Here is a 9,050-nt window from a genome sequence, read left to right as displayed (position 1 = left end):
GCAAACATGGGTATCGATGGTTCTCAGTTGCCTACGAAGTCCATGATCTACGTAGAATCGATCTAATCTAGATTCCGAGTTATGGGTTATGTACGTCGGATCGATCGTTCTCGGCTTTAGTGTCTCCCACATCGGATAGCTGCAGTTGTCGTATGGTTGCTTGTAGAGAAGGGCTCATATTGTAGCCTGTTGCGTCACATTGACGAAGTACACAATTAAAGTCTCCTCCGAGTATCATGTGATCGGTTCTATGCCGGAGATAGTAGGCAAGCGTGCCATTAAAAAACCGCTCTCTCTCAGCGCGAGCAGCAGTACCCGAGGGAGCGTATACACAAGCTAGAGTGGTGTTGTTAACCCGAAGAGATGTTATTCGGCTATCCAGGCTCTTTTCTACGTGGCTGAACTGTATGTGTTCTTTGAGGGCAATCGCTGTCCCCCTTCTCGCCAGATCCACGTTACTAATGACGGTATATCCAGGTAACGATATTTGTTCGTTGTTGACCTCCTGAAGGAAGACGATGTCTAGCTCCATGGTTCGAAGAAACGTGAGTAGGGCGTTCAGTTTATTCGTGTTCGTGATTGCGTTTATATTTATTGTAGCAAGGTTGTAACTAAAATTATCCATTATAGATTATTGTTATCAAGGGCCACTCCTTCGTCGTCGTCGGGTCGCATTTTTTTACCGGATCTTCGTGTGCGTCTGCTGCTTGAGGATGATGTGGAATCGTCTGTTTCTCCTCCATCATGCTTTCGGTTGGGGAGCGGTGTCGATGTTACATCGTCAACCACTGGTTGAGGGAAGAGAAGATGTGGTTGTTTGAAGATAGATTCGTTTGTCTGCTTGTTAGCAGTGCCACCGGAGGAGTGCGAACGTGGCTGCGATGGAATCGTTGTTGTTTTCCTGGTTACGGTTTGCCATGAAGTTGAGGCCGCTGGAGCACTCGAATTCGCAGTTTGTTTGGTATCTCCTTTCTGCCTCTGTTCAGTTTGTTTCGGTCCTAATGGTAGTCGTGTTGGCACTTTTGGTCCAGCCGATTGTCGAGTGACGGTGGCGTATGATTTTGCATTTGTGTCCGACGAAAGTTTTTGGACCAGAAGCTTTTTGTTTTGTATACGCATGATATACCGGAGTGTACGAACTCGGAGCAATGACGACACGTGAGTTGCTGGCCATAAAACGACACATTTGTAGTCTCGCCATCAATTGTGATATACGAAGGAATATTATGTTTTACTACCATTTTGACTAACCGAACTCCAGTCGGGTACCCACCGAAAAGGTAAGTTTCTCCCCACATTTGTTCGCGAATTGAGAGCACTTCTCCATAGTCGCTTAAGAAGTTCGCGATTTGATCGTCAGTGATGTCTATAGGGAGATCGTAGAGCTTGACATCGACAGCTCCGTCCTCCATCTTTAGTCTTAGCCTGTATAATTTTCCATCGGATTCGATGTCGTGCTTGTCGTCGTGTTGTTCAACCACTCTTTGAGCAATCGACAAGTCGTTGGCCGTGATGAAAGCACAGCCTAGTGTCCTACTGCATTGAATACGTTTCACTTCATCACATCATTTCTAGCACTGTACCAATGAACTCGTGTAGCTCTTCGTAAGAAGGTTTTTTCGGCACGTTAGCATATTCAATGCGGAACGTGTTCTCGCGACGCCTCATTTCCGATTTTCACCGTTCCTTGGCCCGGCGATGCCAAAGAAAATCAAAACTCGAAGGAATAGAAAGATGTTGTAGCCCGTGATAGATTTCCGTAAAAAGTGAACACATCCACTCGGTTTGGAAGTTCAACACTAACTGTATAATGAGAAAATAGAGAAAAATTTAACGAATTATCAATTAAAACAATTTTACACTCGATTCCATGCTTCATACTTAAGAATGTTCAACTTATTTGCTCAATTAATTAGAATGCTAGTTGCACAAGGTACTGTCTATGCCTTTGTTCGTTTTATATCATTTTCACCCTTGCAATTGTTTATGTTGCATTCGCAGTGCACTCGTATTGGTGATTCAGAAAAGATGTGACAAAAATGGCGTAGCTTGTCATCCCCGTGGATGATGCATTTCAACTTCATTTACACAGCTGTGCGAAAAAAATATGGTCCCCAACATGAAATGAGCGAGAACAACGCGTTATCAAACCCCATCGGTGAGGGCCGCCTATCCGAATCAGTTTTTTTCCAACTTGTATACAAGTGCGATAGTTTTGTGTTCATAGCTTGTCAAATAGAGGTAATAAACTATAAGCGGGGGTCTGATGTATTGGTAGTGTTTTCGTAGTGTAGATGCAGTCTCGTTTCTTCTGCTTGTCGTTTATGGAACTGTCAGTGTGGAACGCACCTATCTCTTTCTTTCCCATGATTCTTCTTATGGTTGTCAGTGCGGAATTTTCTATGTTCGCTACGAAATGAACTGTGGTGGAGGTATACAAGTGTCAGTTCCGTGACGATTGTCGCTGCGATGGGCCTTTTCACGAGACGTTTAAAAACAGCTGATTTTATCGTCAATTGACAGTTTTTCTATGAAAGTGACAGCTTCGGACTTGCAGGCCTGTTCAGCGGTTGTAAACAAGTGCAGTCTCGGCAGTGTCACATGAAAAGGCCTATTCCCTTTGTTATCGTCCCCAAACATGTTGGGTACCTATCTGTCAAACGTACTGATTTTTCCTTCGTTGACATTTAGTGCCCTATCCTCGCCAGCAAAAGATGTTTCGCCAGTGACAATCTTCCTCTATAGTTTATTATCTCTATTGCTTGCATTCTGACGAGCAATGTGGCATATATACCATATTCTTATATACCACATTGATCAAAATGCTCGAATGATGGGTGTAGTTGACCTCCAGGAACGTCAAATCAGAGACTAACCCGCAGGCAAGGTGGCGGCCATTACCGTTCGCGGAAAACTGGATAGTGTCTAGTATACAATCGTTGTTGTTGTTGACGATTGTTCACATTCCATGCAACTGACAGCGGTCGATCTGCACCATCTACACACTGGGCCCACACGCTAACCTAAACTTTCCCAGAATTATGTCAAAGTGACCCAGATTCAGCAAAACCGTGGTTACTTTAATTTGGGTTCTGGTACCTTGACTCAAATCTGGGTAACAGTACAAGCGAAAAAATCTAAGCAACCGATACCCAGCTCTTTTCGCTTCAGAATATTGTTAAAATACAGTTTTCCCCCAACGTATATTATTTTGCCGGCTGTGCCGACAGTGCTCCGTCATGATAAATTTAAACATTCTTACCTTATATTTGCTGCATTCAACGAAAAATTCCAACATTTTCTCCGGCATGCAACGACGGCGCCATGTTGCTATGATTCACAGCGCGGCTGTTGTAATGTTTCCAAAAGCGCATTTGCACAAGATTCCACGCGGCGTTCGACATTCGAAAGGAACAACCGCACCTTAGGAAACGCCGCAATGTTATCTCCCCATAAGATTCGAGTATACGGGCAGTACAAAGTGCGGTGCGTCGTTTCCTGTGGGGAGCGCCGCGTTTTTTTTTTTTCTTCCTAAACAATGGAGGGGGAATCTGCTCAACAGACATCCTGGGTTGAACAGGAAGTGCTGGGTTAGGGGCCACCTCCAATGAGGGAGGCAGGGCTGCATCCCCGACCAGCTAAACCGTTTCCATTGCCGCCAAGCCCATCGTCCCTTCGGTACAACCAGAAAGTAATGCTTCAAAGGGGCCAGTGCATGACGCACCCTCGAGGTTAGCTGCGTGTCCTTGCAGCATCAAACATCGTGACTCGCTTTTTAGAAGAACACCATGGTATCGTGCCAGCGCATTGCCGGCTTTTCAGGTGGCCTTACCACGCTATGTCCTCGGAAGGTGGGCAGGGTCGATTTCGCGCCTGCTTCCCTCTGCACGACTGGTATCAAGAAGGATGATGCCGCGTGCACCCCAAATTGACCTTTCTGCGATAGGGCCTATTCGCCAGCACACAGAGGGACTTGCCGACGCGAGGCCTACGCCTGCCCCAGCCTTGATGAGTTGGTTGACCGGTTGACCGATTGACCGACGCCGCGAAAGCGACGATACCATGTTGTTCTTCGCGCGGCCACTTGTTCGATAAAAGGATCGAGTTCGACCACAGAGCATGACCACCGGTATGACCCATGAAGCCGACTCCGATCCCTTGGACCACCTCTTATTTGCTCCTGAACTAGCCATCCTTGAGTCCACGCGCCACCTTCTGTGTAGCTCCGAGACGATTTGGGCGATAGCCGATAAAACGGCGTTCCAGCCAACTTCGTCTTTACACATCCTCCGAACTAGGTTGTCCGGGGTAGTGTCCAGACCACATGTGGCAAGCATGTGGTCACGCATTGCGCGAAAACGTGAGCACACGAACAACACGTGTTCCGCCGTTTCCTCTAAACCTGCGCACACCAAACACTCGGGCGAAGCCGAGCAAGCCAGCTGCTTTACCTGCACTTTGATTTTGCAGCACGTTTAAACGCCGGGCACATCAGGCCCCCATGGGGTGCTTGCTGTTCACAGCTTTGCTGGAACAAATCAAACAATTGGGAGGGTTCGTGCAGCATTGTGCCTTATGTCCCTCCAATCCGCAGCGTCGGCAGAGATTGCTTCTGTCAGGGCCTTTGCGGTCCCATTGCTTGTGCCCCGGTTCCAGGCACTTGAAGCAAACTTCGGGTTGCTCGTATATGCGCACAGGGCATACCGACCATCCCACCTTGACGCTCCCTAACTTGACTACCTGGAGGCGTCCGCTGCAGATAGCCGAACCAATGCTACCTGCGTCCCTGCCGGACCTTTCCGGTGCCGAACGGCTGCGGTGGGCGTCTCCACTTCACACTGTCGCCGCAGTGCCGTGACGAGCTCTTCGACTTCAGTGATCTCGTCCAGGTCTTTAACCCATAGATTCACCTCCGTCGTGAGTGCCCTCATTTTGACCGTCTCGCCTGGGACCTCCTCCGCCAACTTCTTGTAGGCGGCGCCCTTTGCGAGACGCCCCGCTTCAGCTCGAGTATCATCTCGCCCATCCGGGTACGTCTTATTCGACGTACGTCGGCGCCGAGTTCACCGAGCTTGACGTCACTCCTCATCGCCTTCAAAACATCCGAGTACTTAGCCTCGTCCGCCGTGATGACTAGGGCATCGCCCCTGGAGCGATTGGCGCCTTCCCTAGACTTCTTGCTACCCTCATTCGCCTGGGCCTTCTTTTCGGCCCTTGACGTCTTCGGTTTCCTCTTGTTCTTGACCAGGGTCCAGGAGGCGTCATTCCCTGGTCTGGTGCGGCTGAGAACTTTCAGCCTGCCGTAACCCCTTACCACCGTCTTGCCTGAGTGGACGGACCTTTCCAGGTCCTTCCTCCCCCGGTTTTGGAGGTACCTGACCGGGGTTCAGCTTCCCAGCCCCACTACCCTTGTTCGGGGTAGTAACCCTCCGCGTTTTGGAGCGGCCCCCAGGGAGCTCATCCCCTGGAGACTGTCTCCCCCGTTTTTGTGTCTGCTCCGTTGGAGTAGTCATTCCCGACGTACCCGCAAATACTTGAGCCTCAGTCTGGGTAGCGCCTGGGTCTGGGGGAGCGCCGCGTGTACTTTTGGGCAAATGCGTTAATATATCCGAAAATGTTTAAGTCCCCAGTTACCCAGATTTAAGGTCCGTCTGACTCAGATCCATTTAGTTGATATACCCAGATTAATTACAGGCTAGCCAACATCTACGCACTGACAAACGATAAATCCGACATTTTGAAGGACATGTTTTATGAATGCCCATAACTGAAAATTATTCTCGAAGACGCTCAGGTCTGTATAGATGTATTTTGTATTCGGTATAGGGAGAGTCTTCATTTCGCTATCAATGACAACGGTCTAGGGCTAGTAAATTTTGCTGCTGCTGGCCTACGGCTAGTAGTAAACTTTGCTGATCATCAATAAATATAACCTACTCTGTACGAAAGAATATCCGCACACCTGGAGAATTCTAGTAATAAGGCATTTAATGAGACAGATCCAGTCAGCTCTTTTCCACGTGTTTATCTGGTTTGACAGCTAGCGTGAGCCTGGAAGCAGCATTTATAATGCTTACGGTTACTTGGGTATACACCGACAATATTCAGGATTATCCTGTATAACTACTTACTACCCCACAAACAAAGGGCCGACCTAAAAAATCTCTATTCTAAGCGATGTTCAGCTATCGCTTTAACCTGTTGCAAGGTTAGATTTCGGTCGACTTCTTTTATTTCTTTATTGAGGCTTCGCCGCCATGCGCATCTGGGTCTGCCTCTGCTGCGATGCCCCGCTGGGTTCCAATCTAATGCTTGTTTACAGACTTCGTTTCCGCCCCTACGTAAGGTGTGGCCGACCCAGCCCCACTCTTTGTATGAGATTCAGTTGTGTGGCCAACAGGTCCGAATTATATACCACAGGCATCTGTTGATATACACCGGCAGCCGTTCAGTGTTTGGTTTAATTAACACTTTATTAGTTTTAATAATAAAGACACTGTTTACAATGAGCACATGCTGATTCTAACCATTAAAAAAGGGTCGATCAAAGTGTGTGTGTTGTCAGGTGTAAGTAGTAAGGCGTCTTACAAAGCAAGTGTAGTGTATTGAGTTCACAGTAAATAAAGCATAGGTATAACAGTATTTTCCACTGATACACGCCATGTTTCGGTAGCGTATCCAGTTTTCCGCGAGCGCTAATGGCCGCCTGCTTCTCATGGGTTAGTCTCTGGTTTGACGTTTGAGGAGCTCAACTGCACCCACCATTCGAACATTTTGATCAATGTGGTATATAAGAAGGCTTGAATTCACTTAATCAGCACCATCTTATATACCACATTGGTCAAAATGCTCGGATCGGTGGGTGCAGTTGACCTCCACATACATCAAATCAGAGACTAACCCGCAGTCAAGCTGGCGGCCATTACCGCTCGCGGAAAACTGGATAACAGCATAAACTTCACGTTGGAGTTGAAAATTCGTATTTCGGTGCGTGCACTTATATGCAGAGCGTTAATGAATAAAGCTTCCAATGAATGATTAAATTGGTTATGATTAAATCATTCAACTCTATGATTAAAGATTATAATTAATGATTTATTCATTTTTGACAATGATTAATGATTATGATTAACGATTGAAATATTTTTTATACAATGATTAACGATTATGATTAATGAATAAAACGTTTGGAGTATGATTAACGATTACTGATCGTGATTAAATGGTTACACAACATGTGTATGATTAATGATTAACGATCGATATGATTAATGATTAATGATTATGAATAATCAAATTGAATGATTTGCATAATGATCAATAGTCAAGTAACCTTTCTTCCAAATTGGGTTATTGAAAGGTATAAAAATTATATGATTAAGATTAAAGATTAATGAATAAAAGCGATGTATGCCATGATTAAAATTGATGATTAATGAATAAACTCGAAACAATTATGAATATGATTAGTGATTAATGATTGAATGTAAAAATCTATGATTAACGATTAGTGATTAATGATTAAATCATGTTTTTGGTATGATTATGATTAATGAATAATGATTAAATAACCCATTATGCATTAATCAGGATTAAATCTATGATTAATCACTAATGCTCTGCTTATATGCCTGCTTTTCAAGATATTTCTTAAAAGGGATCGTTCAAAAATTACGTCCATCGTTTTTCGGTATTTTCAACCCCCTCCCCCCCTCTTGTCACAATCTGTCCCAAATCACTGACCCCCTCCCCCTGTATGTACATACAACTGTATAAAATATAATGATTCGTTATCTTTGTTCACAACCTTTACAAGAAATTTAGTGAGAATTAACTCGCTTAATAGCAAATTAAAATATTTTTTCAGCTAATCGAATTGTTTCTAAAATGTAATAAGGTATTTATTCTTGTTGGACGTAACACAAGACGAGACCCCCCCTCTCCCCCTGTCACAAAATGTCACAAATTCTAGAACCCCCTCCCCCCTCAAACCTTGGACGTAATTTTTGAACGATTCCAAATCGCAAAGGCAGCCCCTGATTTCTTGATCCGTGCGCCTATGTTGATCTTGGTATCGCCGTCTGACGCCATTTGGCTACCAAGATATTGGAAGCATTCCAACATTATCCATTGATTGCCCGTTTACTGTCAAACTGGAAGAGGGACCGTGTTTACATGTAACGATTTGGTTTTGTTCACGTTGACGTTGATGACTAAACCTGCCGAAGAGGAGCGCTCGGAAAGGTCGTTGAGCTTACTCTGCATATCAGAGGGCCGTTGGGCGAGGAGTGCAACGTCATCAGTCAATTTGAAATCGTTTAGTAGGGTATCCAATCATGGTTTGAACCAAATGGCGGGTTTCAGATGAGCCGTCAAAACAAAGTTGATTTATTTCATTAAAGGGACATGTTAGAACTGCGATTTCTATTTTATAAGGAAGCTTAGTTTAATATCTTTCTAAAACATCCTGGGTGGACATAATTATGCTTAGTTTCATTGAAAAAACTGAATAATTACATAACTTTGATTCGTATCATGGTTTGAACTACACTGCTCATGGTTTGAACTAAAATCGTACCATGGTTTGAACTACTGCAGCAGCCAGCAGCTCCTAAATATAATACTAATCACATGCATGAAACGCTGAGGAAATCTATAGAAAAGCAAATTTGTTTTACTATTCATCTTCTCGCATTAGATTAGTAACTCAAAACATGTAAAAATCGTCTAAATTCGTCAATATGAAAATTGCGATTTTTTCATATTGGAAATGTAAACAAAATGCTCCAGCTAGGCGCATGCAGCGCTCCTAGCGGACAGCAGCAGAACATGACTGCATTTACAAGTTCAAACCATGGTACGAATATAGTTCAAACCATGATCAGTTTTTACCTTGTATGAATGTTACTATTTTAACTATTTAAAACTGTTTCTCAATTGTATGATGACGTCAATCGATTACAGATGAAAATAGCGTTCTTTTGATATATTGTACTCACTCCTGTGTCATAAAATGCGTCCTTTACGAGCTTTTTAAAGTTATGCCACTG

The sequence above is a fragment of the Armigeres subalbatus genome, chromosome 2 (genome assembly GCF_024139115.2).
Source record: "Armigeres subalbatus isolate Guangzhou_Male chromosome 2, GZ_Asu_2, whole genome shotgun sequence".
Classification (NCBI taxonomy): Eukaryota; Metazoa; Arthropoda; class Insecta; order Diptera; family Culicidae; genus Armigeres; species Armigeres subalbatus.
This window is presented reverse-complemented; position numbering follows the sequence as displayed.